Source organism: Cupressus sempervirens, chromosome 6 (assembly GCF_028749045.1).
Source record: "Cupressus sempervirens isolate cs-2001-9-10 chromosome 6, ASM2874904v1, whole genome shotgun sequence".
Classification (NCBI taxonomy): domain Eukaryota; kingdom Viridiplantae; phylum Streptophyta; class Pinopsida; order Cupressales; family Cupressaceae; genus Cupressus; species Cupressus sempervirens.
The window spans coordinates 320,382,073-320,397,021 of record NC_143123.1 but is presented as its reverse complement, the minus strand read 5'-3'; positions in this window follow the sequence as shown (position 1 = coordinate 320,397,021).

The window sequence follows — 14,949 nt, the reverse complement described above, 5'->3', positions numbered from 1 at the left end:
TAACATGCAACTATGAAATTAAGTTCTTTGAAAGAATAGATATACATACAATGTTGGATCACTTGTTGTGCTTTGTAGTTCTTCTAATTAGATATATCTAATTTTTCTTCATACAAGCCTTTAGTGGCCTATAGATAATCTTCCCTCTAGTTCACTCAATGTCATAAAAAAGGACTAACTATGCATATATCAACTTGCATCATATCTCGCATTATCATCGCACATCACATATATCTCTCCTAACTTCACAAATGAAGTTCTTTACTTATATCAAACATATTGATAAATCTTTCCTTAGTCAGCTCTCATATCATCCTTAGAGTTGACTCGTCAAGACTTAATAATTATAATAATTCTTTAGGTCGTACAACTCAATTTTTTGACATGCTCTATTTTGTACTGTGAGGTATTTGCATCAATATTTCTTCATAATTTGAACTTAGTTATCGATACATGCATGTGCACCAGTATACATCATCAAGTCAATCTCATACATCTCTAGTCAATTGTGCAAGAGAATATTCATAAGTAATAATATGCTATCAATAGAACTCATCATCCTGCTATATCATTATCCAATACTTAGACAATTTTCTATCACAAATAATCATAACTTAATTGTAAAGCATATGTTGCCATAAATTACAACCACATATCTCATCTTATTTGACTAATTGGCCATATTTCCAAAACCATACTCATCCAATGATGAGTGCCCATGGGCATGCATATTCCCAACCCAACCTAAAAAATAAATTAACTAAATTATCACTGTAGTCTAGGCCTTGCAAGTCACCTGATAAATGCACATGCACGTGCTCATGTGTGGGTACACCTCCATCATGAAAGTTAAAACACAAGAGCTGGATGAGAGAACAAGAAAAAATACACTCAACTGAATACAAGCTCAGGAGTATGGATGTGGCATGTATTCTAATGAAATCATAAAAGTAAAAAAATGGTCTAACTAAAATCCTATAGATGAACTAGATCCATGACCAGCATCATGCCAAGAAAACTTGAGAAAACTAGGTGGTACACAAATTGAGGTAAAAACCCCAAAACTTGAAAACTTTGAAAATAAAACCCATTTGGTCTTAGGGCACAAAAGCCACAAAAATATAATAACATTTAGGTTTGGACACTGTATATAAAAACAACTAGCATAATGGTACAAAACCCCAAACCCTCATCCTAAAAAATAGGAAAATATTCGTAACCATCCAACTAGGTAGAACTACCAATTAGAAATCGAGCGGAACACTAGTTCTCAGCCTCCTAACATACAACTACTAGAAACAAAGCTGAGATACCAAAATGGCAGAGCACTACCTAAGAACCAAAAGGGATAAAATGGGAATCCAAATAAAATTAATATCTTGTGAAAGCTACCAAAATTTGTGGCAAGCCAAGGTCTCCCCAAGCTAGATCCAATGAGACTGACCTTGCCAAGATCCCATGCCCATAGCTCTCACAATGAACATAAATGCAATCCTCTAGAAGAGGATTGTGGAACAAAGCTCTCAAATTTTTAATTTCCAAAAGTCAGAAGTGAGGAATTAATTTCCTCTTTGGATACTTATCCAGTTTTTGAGTGAATAATTGATTAGGGTAAATAACCAAGTAACCTAGTTAAACCCTGAATCAACCCAAATGAAAATAGGCTATTCTAAGTTATTTGAATTCATCTATTGAAAAGATGCTTGAAATTAAAATAAATTAAAATAAAGCCCAAAAACACAAAATCATTGAAATTTCCTTAATAACTTTCATGATAATGTGAACCTCTAAATGCATAGACATGTTCAAAAGTCTAATCACATAATGCAAATGAGTTTGGATTTATTAGATCACCTAAAGGTTTAATTAAAGCAATTAAATAAGATACATAGACCATACAGGGACAACATTGGTAAAATATGAACAACTGAATCATTAGCTCCACATGGCACTGCTAGGGATATAAATCTCATACACTAAAACACATGATCAAGTGCAATTACATATAATAACATAGTTGAACCAATAAATGCATTAAATACCTAATTTAACCATTTATTCAAATATACTAAAATAATCCATTTACATGACTCACATTCGCATAAAGCTTGACAAAGCAAGAATGAAGTAAATCGCCATAGTATTAAATCCACATCTAACATAATCAAAGTTATGTCCAAATACTAGATAACTAGATATCATCATAAAACATACTATCATCTCAAGATGACATTAACATGCAAATATGATCAACTGAATAGTATAGTAGTCTAGCATCTATGATATTGAAATCAAAGTAGAACATCCGACCCTTAGGTCATCTCAAATGTATAAATAACATGAGTACAAGTATCTCTCAAATCAAAATATAAAAACGTATAGACTACAAACATGAGAGGTGCTACATCCTCCCCCACTAGCCATAAACTTACTCCTAGAAGCTTGTAGAAAGATAGGGGTACAAATCTCTCAACCGTGTAGCATCTTCCCAAGTAGCAGAGGTCTCATCACTTGGGTCCCACTTGACCCTTACCTACTTTATGTCCCAACCTCTTATATTCAATCTCCAATGTTGAAGGGTACATATGGGCTCCAAAGAAAGATACCCATCCTCCACTTCCAAAGCACCCCAATCAAGAAAACGGGTCACATCAAGAATATACTATCTCAAAATAGAAACATGGAAAACATCATGCATGCGCGATAGGCTAGATTGTAATGCTAGTTGATAAGCAATAGAATCAATCCACTCAAGGATCTCAAATGGTTTGACAAAACATGATGCCAACTTAGAACCTTTCCCATAATGGATCAGACTTTTCCTTGGATGCACTCTCAAAAAAACCCTATCACCAATAGAAAAGTAATGATCCAACCTATGGGCATTTGCATAATTCCTCTACCTATCTTGAGAGGTAACCAAATGCTCCCTAATGAAAAAAACTTGTTGTTCCATATACTAAATGTTCCATATACTAAACCATGTCTAGACCTAGAAGTAGTCAATCCTCTAAATGATCCCAACTCAAAGGGGTACAACATAGTCTATCATAGAAGGCTTAAAAAGGTTACATGCCAAGAGAAATATGATACTTGCTATTATATTAAAACTCCACAAGATATAAATAATCCTCCCACTTCACCTACCTATCCTTAACATACATGTGAAGCATGTCTTCCAGAATCTGATTCACTCTCTATCTACCCATCGGTCTCTAGGTGATAAGTCAAAATAAAATTGAGTTGTGTACCCAATGCATGCTAGAGAGATGTTGATAGTGCTAAAGTAAAATAATTCAATGAGGGGTTCCACGTAAATGAACAATATCTTCCAAGAAAACATGTACTATAGAAGAAGTATAAGATGTCCTCATGGATGAAAAATTTGCTACCTTGGACAACTTTTCTATTGTCACCATAATACAATCATGTGTCTATGATGACATAGGCAACCCTATGATGAAATCAATAGATATTGTATCCCATTTCCACTCTAGAATGGCATGCAGCTACAAAAGACCCATTGGATGCTGATGCTTTGCCTCACTGTCTGGCAGTCGAGACATCTAGCATCAAAATCAGCAACATCACACCTCATCCTTGCCCAAAAATGCATATGTTTAAGGTCAACATGCATCTTCTTGATACCAAGATGTACAGAATATGGTGCATGATGTGCTTCTGACAAAACTAAAGTATGAAGATCACTCGACACTAGTACATAGATCTGCCCCAAATATTGTAGTAGTACATTAGATTTAAGAAATTAACCTGAAAATCTCCCCTCAAGGGTATGTTCAAACTTGATCTCCACCCTCACCTCCTCATACCATGTGTCACTAGGCAAATCCTCCAAGATATGGCCTCACAAGTCCACTCCCAATGACAAGATTGATATCTCATGTGACCTCCTACTCAAGGTATCTAAGACAAAATTCTCTTTCCCTTTAGTGTAGTGAACATAAAATTCATATTCACATAGGAACTCCATCTAGTGGTGTTATTGTGCATTTAGGTTTGGCTAAGTAAAGATGTATTGCAAGCTCCTTTGATTGCTATGCAACTCAAACCTATGTCCCAAAAGGAAATGCCTCCAATGAACAAGAACATGCACTATGGCCACAAGTTCCAAGTCATGAGTGGGGTAGCTAAGCTCATGGTCCTTGAGTTTTCTAGACTCATAAGCAATTACTCAACCATCTTGCATCAACAACACACCCACAACTTCCAATGAAGCATCTATGCAAACTATAAAATCACCAATAAGATTAGGCACTACAAGGACTAGTGCACTGGTCAAACACTCCTTAAGAGCCATAAATGTTACCGCATACTAGTCTAACCAAACATACTTCTTCCCTTTTCATTGCAGAGAAGTAATGGGATGAGCCACATGTGATAAATCCTTCACAAAGTGACACAAATAACCTACCAATCCCATGAAATTGTAAACCTCAGAAATATTAGTGGGTACCAGGCAATTCATGATAGCTCAAATTTTCTTTAGGTCCACTACAACACCATCACCAGTAATCATATGCCCCAAATAGTTTACCTCTGATTGGAAGAGTTTGCATTTACCCAAGTTGCTATATAATTCATGGTCTCTCAAGAACTGCAATACCTAGCATAAATGGACCTCATGTTCCTCAATAGTCTTCAAATAGATCAATATGTCATCTAATATTTCATTGACACACCAATCAAGGTATGTTCAAAATACTCCATTCATCAAACTCATAAACATTGATGACACATTGGTTTACCCAAAGGGTATAACTGCAAACTCATAATGCCCAAATCATGTACAAAAATTTGTCTAATGAATGTCAGCCTCCTAGGTAAAAATTTGGTGGTATCCTAACTTAAGATCAATCTTTGAGAACACTCACACTCCCTTCATCTAATTGAAAAAGTCATCTATCCTCAACAAAGGCTATCAGTTCTTCATCGTCACCTTATTCACTTGTCAGTAGTCAATGCATAAGTGCAATGATCCATCCTTCTTCTTTACAAAGATGACTAGTGCACCCCATAGGGATATGCTCAGATGAATATGGCCCTTGGCCAAAAATTGCTCCAACTAAAATCTAAGCTCACTCAACTCCTAAGTAGTCATGTGGTAAGGAGCTTGTGATATCAACTCTACTCCTAGTATGAGATCAATCTAAAAATCAATGTCACATTGTGGTGGCATACTAGGTATCTCATCAACAAACATGTCTACATATCATGAAGGAGTGGGTGATAATCAAGTGTCATTGTATGGCTCTCAGCCTCCTCAAGATCACTAATAGAGACAATGAACATTTGACATCCCTTCCACACACTCCACTTCATCTAGTTAGCTAAGATCATCCAAGGTGAGACTCATCTTTGGACCCCTAAAAGTTCTACCTACCCACCTATGTCATCAACATACTATATCAAGTTACAACATAAATCTATATTCACCTAATGGTCATCTAACCAATCCATGCCTAGCACAATGTCATATGATCCTAATGGTAGGATATGAAGATCCACTATGGTCATGAAGGTACCAAAGTTCAATCAACAACCACTGACCAAGGAGTCTACAACCACTTTGGATCTTGTGGCTAACTCAACCTCCCACCTATCAACTTGATGTGCTGCCACTAGCCCACATCATTGAATAAGAGATGGTGAGATAAAAGAGTCTAAAGCACTTAAGTCAAATAATATTGAAGATGAAATACCTTGCAATGTACCTATAGCCTTGACTATAGTACCTTGGTTCTCAACTTGATAGTTATCAACTACCACAGAGACTCGATGGCTCTAACTAGCATCTCGCACAATAGGCTCCAATCTAGTTACACCTCTATTAGGTCCTATAGATGGTTTAATAGGAAATTCTCATGATTTATGTCCAAGATGGCCACAAGTGAAAAATTCTCTTGAAAAGTTGGAACTATTCTCATGACCACCCTAGGTAGTACTAGAATAAGTTGCACTACCCTTACTAGAGTTTTGTTGGTTACTCTTAAAAGGGAAATTATATTGAGACTTTTGACCACATATCTAGTCATCTCCTTTCTTTCTTAAGGCACTAGAACTCTATCCACCCTTAGCCCACCGATAACGGTTATGTTGCTTCTAGTGCCCTTGGCCCCCTTACGAGGGTGTAGATTGTGTTTGGCCCTTTCCTAAGGACTAAGAAACCAGGGCATCTTGTCCTGAATTCCATGTACTATGGTTCTAAGAACCAAATTTTCCACTAAACCCCTTGGCCACATTTCTCTCAATAATTCTTTCCTTCTCCATGGCAAGTGCAAGTGTCCTCAGATGGTGAACACAAACATCTCCAATGATAGAGTCCCTAAGGCCCCTAACAAAGTGTTGTGTGAGGAGAGCTTTGTCATGACACTAACTTGAATACTACCTCAACCTAAGAAATTATTTCTCATACTAGTCCATCAATATACTTCCCTTCTTGAGCTCATTAAATTAATTAGTATGGGCCTCATGGTACTATGGTGAAAGGGATTTCTCCCTGAACCTCTCCTCAAAGATCTCCCAAGTGAGATCTGCCATATCAATATGGACCTTCTCACTCTCTATATCCCACCAAATAGATCCATGCTCTCTCAACTATCTGATAGCACAATGGGCCTTCACATTGCTTCTATAGGGTAATAAGGAAAAGTAATGCCCCATATCCATTAACTAGGTCTCAACGTTCAACCCTGTCCCTTGGCCATTAAACAATGGTGGTTTATAATTTTAAAGCTTCCACATTATCTCCACCTAGGTGAAGTCATCATCATCTTGACCATGACCCCACCAATAGTGCCCTCTACTAGAAGGTGGTGTATGAGGATTTTCATGCTCATGACCACATTCCTCTTCTTCCTTATGCTCTAACCTATGGGAATCTCCATGATGAGATCCCTCTTCCCAACTATTGTCACATTGGTTTTCCTCTACACTAGGCCCCAACCAAGCTATGATCTCTTGAAGCAAAGATATCAGTGCCCCAATGCCACCCTGATCATTATTACCTTGTTCTCCACCACCCACCTGACATTCTTTCTCTTGGTTCTCTTCTTCATGATTATTTCATCAGTTTCTACCATGACCACGAGGTCTACATGTAGGAAGCATCGCTATGGAAGAATTAATAAGATGAGGTCAAAAATACATGTCACAATCATAGAGCCACAAGCATGAACCAAAATGAGATATCAAAATAGAAAACATAATATAACAATACACAATTGAAAACAATAACATAGTGGAAGCATAACATAGAGATTCCAATGTTGCAACATGGGCTCTAATACTAGATGTAATGCCTCACTCGGATATCCTAGAAATAAGGATAAATAAAAGCCAAGAATTTTTTTTTAAAACAAGTATGGATGCACATGACAATCAACATTCAAGGATCATAAAGATCACAATGAAAGACTTAACCAATAATCTTGACTACCAACAAATCTCCAAATGCCACTACCAACTGACATGCTCAAACTAAAAACAAAAACCAAAGACAATAACAAAGCAATTAATCTTCAATCTATTAGAGCTTGGAAAATTATACAATCCTAAAGGGTATCAAATAGCATTCTTTGAAAAATAGCGGAGATGCCCCCTATTTTCTGCATGAGAGAACACAACTGACAGTCTCACATGATGAAGTGCTCTAGGCCACATGAGGAAGTAAACCATGCCACATGAGGATCTGGCTCTCATGCAAGGGAATGCTTTGCTCAGCCAGCAAATTCCCTCTACACTAATGTTGAGTTTCACATGAGGAAGTGTAATGAGTCCCACAAAGAACTACAAGGCCCTATGAAAAATTTCAAATTCTCACATGAGAGAGTACAATCTTATGTGAGGATGCACAACAAAAAGCAAAAAAAATAAAAGGTAAAAAGGTAGGAAAGATAATTTCCTCCAAACTAGTGAGTACCAAATCCATAATCAAGGCTAGAACACTTGAACACAAGAGTAGAAAGATAGAAATACAACAAACCATTTAAACCATAGCAATAAAGGAAACATATTGAAAGCAACATCACAGTGTACAAAAAAAAAAAAAAACTCATGTGTGGTTCCTCCCAACCATAATAGCATCATGAGACCTCAAAGGGCCTAGTTGATGCAGAGAGGAGGTATTTATCCATCAAAATCTACATAATAGATTCTTATTTGTCTTATTTTGATATTGAATCAAGAGGAGGCTCACTCCATTAATAATAATAAAAATGTTAAGTTTACTTAACATAATATCTTCTCAATGTCAAACTCACCATATTCTACTTCACCTCTACATGGGTCAAGATTGAACCTTGTTATGTGAAGGAACCATAATCACCAATGGTCATTTCACCTTTATTGTTTGGTGCATCTCATGCAAGTTGCCTATGACTGATTGCTCTCCATTTTATCAGGCTCCTTGAAAAATACTTTAGCTTGTCATTTTCCACCTTTTCATTGTCCTGACATCTGTCACATCACTGCCATGTTAACATTTCCTCCTTGCTATCAAGGTTTGCATTTGAATTGACAATCTCTCATATCAAATAGCTTCATGCAACCACCTTTAGTTATGGTCCAAGCCATTTATGGGTTTGATCTAACAAATTGCCACCCTATCTTCTTAGTAATTGGGTTGTCTAATAGTCACCACCTTTTAGTTATTAACAACTAATGAATAGGTGTGGCTCAACTTCCCTCCTTCATTGTGATCGAGTTTCCCAAAGGAGTCAAAATCCCTCCATTATCATATTGTGCAACTTGTGCCTAATATCCATATGGAATGTGGATAGGAATTATGCCACCTTTTGCACAATCAGATGGCTTTTGGTTTCCTACATGCTGCTCCTCTTCATAGACAAACTGCATTCATAATCAGAAAGTAATCGGTTTGCTCCACTTCACATTATTAATTTGAATTAAGAATTTGCTATTGGTTTTCACAACCATTCCTTCTCATCCCAATTTGAAATTGTTAACAAACTACCAACTTCTAGTTGTTACCAAGAAACATGCTTGAGAACACCATTTTCCATCAAGTTCTTTAGTAGTTTCAGACACAAAAATGTATTCACAACACAAATACAATAACACAAATCAATGGAGATAGAATATAACATACACTTCTATTAATTTTTACTCATTTGTAGATTTACAAAAGCATGTGGCTCTATGGCTACTACCAGAGAGCCATTTGGAGATTCTAGCTAATCACCCTAAAATTGATTTTACTTCCTATCGATCTCCTTCTCTATGTTCATCAATTACAATGGTGCTTCTTTTAAAGGTTGAGTTTCTTGGGTAGTTATAAAACTACCCATCCAATCAATTACATTTAATATGTAATATGAATGATTTTGACATCCACCCTTTTACATTTAACATATAATTCAATTTTTAGGGTATTCCCAAGGATACATGAATAATCAAGCATTATAATTTTACTAGACAATGATTTTAAATGAGATTCTAAAATGATTTAAATTTGAAGGTAGATGTGGTGCTCCTGCACCATACTCCTGAGCTTCAAAATTTTCCATGTCCTCATGAAAATGTGTTGGTGAGAATTTAGTATCTTTGTCTCTTTATCATCACTGGATCAATTCCTCCTTCACTTTCTATGTCTCTTTTAGTTGTAACTCCTATCCATGGAGTTTATGTTTGTTACCTTTAATGATGCTTCAACTATTGAACAATCTACTCATCCATGCTGCATATGTCCCTCACCTAGGAGTTCTATCATACCTCTCTTCCCAAGACCATTGGTGACACACAATAGACCAATCTCTAGCCCTAGATCATCTCTCATGACCTTCTTGGTAGACATTCATGTCCACCCAATGTAGCTGAATGAACCAACACTAATCTACAACCAAAACTTCATAAAAAGAATCTAAAATAAATCCTCATATGAATCCTCATACTCTCAAGAGCTTCTACTCTAATACCACTTGATGCAGAGAGGAGGTATTTATCCATCAAAATCTGCATATTAGCTTCTTATTTGTCTTATTTTGATATTGAATCAAGAAGTTCACTACAATTAATAATAATAAAAATGTTAAGTTTACTTAACATAATATCTTCTCTAAATCAAACTCACCATATTCTACTTCACCCCCACACAGATTGAGACCAAACCTTGTTATTTCAAGGAACCATAATCACTAATGGTTGTTTCACCTTTATTGTTTGGTCCATCTCATGTGGGTCGCCCATGGACTAAATGCTCTCCATTTTATTAGGATCCTCCATAAATGCTTTAGGTTTCCTTTTGCCAACTTTTCATTGCCACAACATCTATCACATCACTATCATGTTAGCATTTCCTCCTTGTTGTTGAGGTCTACATTCAGATTGACACTCACTCTTACTTAATGGCTTCATGCTGCCTCCTTCAATTATGGTCCAAGCCATTTATGGGTTTGATCTAACAAACTGCCACCCTATCTTCTTAGCAATCAAGTTTTCTAACAACTACCACCTTTCAATTATTATCAAGTTTCCCAAAGGTGTTAAACTCCCTCCATTATCATATTGTGCAATTCATGCCTAATACCCATATGGAGTTTGGATAAGCATTATGCCACCTTCTACACAATTAGATGGCTCTTGGTTTCCTACATGTCGCTCCTCTTTACAGACAAACTACATTCATAATCAGCAATTAATTAGTTTGCTCCACTTTACTTTATTAATCTGAATTAAGAATTTGCTATCATTTTTCACAACCGTTCCTTCTCATCCCAATTCAAGACTATTAAGAAACTACCAACTTTTGGTTGTTACCAAGAAACATGCTTGAGGACGCCATTTGCCATTGGGTTCTTCAGTAGTTTTAGACACAAAAATATATTGGCAATATAGATATAATAACACAGATCAATGGAGATAGAATATAACATAAACTTCTATTCATTTTTACCCATCTACAAATTTACAAAAGCACGTGGCTCTCTAGCTACATTTGGAGATTGTAGCTAATCACCCTAAAACTGATTTTACTTCCTATCGATCTCATTCTCTATGCTCATCAATTACAATGGTGCTTCTTTTATAGCATGAGTTTCTTGGGTAGTTATAAAACTACCCATCCAACTAATTACATTTAATATGTATTAAAAATGATTTTGACATCTATCCTTTTACATTTAACATATAATTTAATGTTTAAGGAAAAGGATAAATGAATAATAATTTTACTAGATAATGATTTTAAATGAGATTCTAAAATGATTTAAATTTGAAGGTGGAGTTGGTGGTCCTACACCACTAGCCATCTCCAGTGTGTAAAATCCCAACTACCAACTGTAATCACCTAAAAATAGTCATCTAGACTATTAGCCCCCTTTTCAACATTTTGGCTAAATTAATTTAATCATTTACCTAGACCAAATTGCTAATAATCAATTTATTTGATTATAACCTATAGTTTGACTATGCTATCCTAAGTTCATTATTTGATTAAAAGAATATGTCCCCTTTTAATTAAATAAAAGACCCCATTATTCTAACCCACTTAAAGTGCACACATAAAGTCCTTTTTCTATTTTGCAATTAAAAGAAAAGACTTTGTGACTTTTGTCTTATATGATAAGTCAACTTATATTCTATTGGTTGACTTGTGTGTGCACATGGATCACTCCTCTTTTCAAATTCCACCGTTGATCATCCACCATCTTCATCTTGATCTCTACCGTCCATATGACTTTAAAAGGGAGAGAGCTTTCCCCCTCAAAGAATCCATCCTCATTTTGAATATTGTTATGCTACAGGTTTTCTAGCAGGTTTCTTTGGAGCTTTGTGGAGAACTTCTATTTCTTGTCTACATTCTCTCATACCATAGTATTTTAGCTTAGATTCATGTTGCATGTTAGTTTAGCTTCTATTTTACAATAATCTATCTCACATAGCTTAATATTTGGATTGTAACACTCTCATCCATGCTTAGAATAGCTGCACTTTTCATATTCATTCTAGTTTAACCTTTAGTTGCATTGCATTCTTGAGGAACTCCTTGAGACATTTGCATTCTTGCATCTTGTCTTTGGAACCTCCCATTGCATGGTTTACTTGCATAAAGAGTATTCCTAAGGCTCAGCTAAGAGCCCTTGAACTTGAAATACACTCTCTTGCACTCCATGGATAGGGAGCTCTAAGCCAGCATCCAAGCATTCCAAACTCATGGAATCATTTGGATAGAATGGTTTAGAGTGGGACACTTTCGAGTGTACATTTTTTGCGCCCACTGTGGGGCTTGAATCAAGTTTCTAGCTCCATTTGCTTTTATTTCTTATCTCTGGTTTTTTTCTATAGTAGCATATTGGATCTAATCAAGTGCTTTTGTACAATTATCACTTTCGTTTTAAGGCCAACCCATAAGTAGATTAGTTTGAAGGCCAAAAATATAGTTGGTTTAAAGATTTGATAATATCTTTTAAACCACTTGGAATTTGGTTCTAAATTTATTTTTACAAGTTTAGTATGTGTCCAGCATGTCTCAGTCTGATTTTCAATGCATTTTGACATGATTTGTGAGAGTTATGATTTTGTCTTTATTTTTCATAAAAAGCCATTTTGATCGCATATCAGTGCATTTTTCAAAAAAACTTACATTTTTAGAAATTTTTTTGAATTCTAAGAGGGTTACTCTCTTTGTGTTTTGACTTTTGAGGTCATATTAGGGATCAAAAACTCGATTTGATAAATCTAGTATGTTTTGACAAAATGGGTCCCTAGGGCACAAATGAAGAGGATTTTTTGAATTTCTTGCATTTTTGGAAAGTTATTTGATTTTTATTAGGGGTCTCTTCTTTTCATTTTCTTTTTGGATCTGAAATCATAGCAAACAAGTTCAATCTTATTGACTAGGTCAAATTCAAAGAGTAAAAATGAGAGCATTTGTGATTAACTTGCACTTTCTTTGCATGCACTTGGTTGGAAGATAAATTGACTTTTTGAGGAAACTAACCACTTTTTATTGCATATTTTTATGTTATTTCACATAAATTTTGGTGCTAACAAGTTGTGATTTCAGGTTTCCATCCTTGTGAAAAAATTGAAACGTTGCATAAAAAGAACGCATGTCAAAGCTTCAAATGCGCAAGGGCTACTAACGATTGTTTGTAGGGCTACCCAACACATTAAAACCCAATTTTTCTTGTTCTTTACTTTTACATGTGCAGCATATACTAGTTGTTTATTTTTAGGCACATTAAAAATTACAATTGGGATCTTTTGGTGATAGGAGAGTATGTTCTTCAGCCTTGTGGTGAATCAAAAATCTTGACTTACCATTTGGTTTCAAGAGTAAGAGGCAACTGAATCTTCTTGGTGTATTTGGGAGAAAATTATTGGAATAGGAGAGTATGCTCTTCAGCCTTGTGGTGAATCAAAAATCTTGAATTCCAAAAGTTGATCCACTCTTTGTGTAGTTTAGAATCCTTTAGAGGGCCTGCTCTTAGACAATCTGAGAGGAACGACCCAAGTGGGGACAAGCATATTACCTGGCTCTTCCAACCCACTATAAACTCAAGGCTATCAAGGATAAAAAACCTTGGTAGACGTAGTGTTTGTCTTCACCTAGTGTGATTGCTTATGGGATTTTGACCATAAGGAGATCACTACGCAAGAATGCTTAAGGTACTCTTGTGGTCACGAGATCAGTTACTCATCGCAAGGTGAGGTGTTCTATAATTGGGAGCAAGAGGAACACTATTAATGAAATTCCTATCTAAACACCCTAAGTTAGTAACTACTTTTTTTAGCCACTCAACTTCTTGGTGCTAGGATCGATCCTAGTGGACTACCCGGATCACCCCAAGATTTTACACTCACCATATGTGTTCCCTTGGTTGTGGTTATGGAACTTCCATGACAAAGCCAATATCTCTTGTGGGAAACCACTTGGTGTGAGGTGAAGGAGCATCAAGCATGGGCCAAGTTGTTGAGTAATGAACTATGACTCTAAGGTACATTGATTGGCTATTGTTTTTGATGTTTTGACCAGTGTTAACATTCTTGCAACATAAACATTCTAATAAAATTTGTTAGGAAGGCCGTTCTGATATCCCAAATATGTATTGACAAGGTTTTTTTTACCCTTGATTAATTGTTTTGAGACATGTTAAAACACTTACTACTTGCAAACCTTGCTATTTACTGATACGAACTGAAACGAAACACTGTCTGATTGAAACAATTGTCTGATTAACAAATTGAAATGAACTTCAAACCAAAAATTGACTTTTTTCGCACAAAACTAGCACTTTGTCGCATGCTCTCACGAGAAATATCGCATGACATATTTTACCCAAAATTCTATTGCATGTCAATAGTAAATTCTATCGCATTGCTTATAAAATTTTGTCACACTCAGTTACAATATTTGTCACTTAAACAAAAAGTGTTGCACTCGTATTAAAATTCTGTCATGCGACACTATTTGCTAAACTTATGTCACCCTCCTTTTGAGAAAGTATCATCTAGAGTCACTTTGGGTCAAAAATAGAGTTTACAATGGGATTTTTTTGGTCTATGGAGCATCATGTTGGTCACCCTTGATCCTAGCTACGTATCAGTGTGTGAAGAATTCGTCCTAGGTTGAAAAGATGGGTTTAGTCCATCGAATGTAAGTCTTGAAACATCTTGATGAATCACTTGTCAAAATTCAGCTATTATTTTATTCTAGCTATCTGCTATTGAGCTTCTCACTCATCCGCTCGACTCAAGTCACCCGTGCTATAAGATCTTGAGCACTGTTTGACAAGCTATCTATCACATTTTGACAAGTGACTAGTCCTGATCGTAAAAGCTTCAAATTCGGCTCGCTTTTCTTGTCCTACTAAACAAAGACAACTCTTTACATGCCGATGAAAACTAGATATCAAGTTGGTAATGGTAGCCACACACCTTTCATTTTCAAGCAATTAGAGACACCACCTA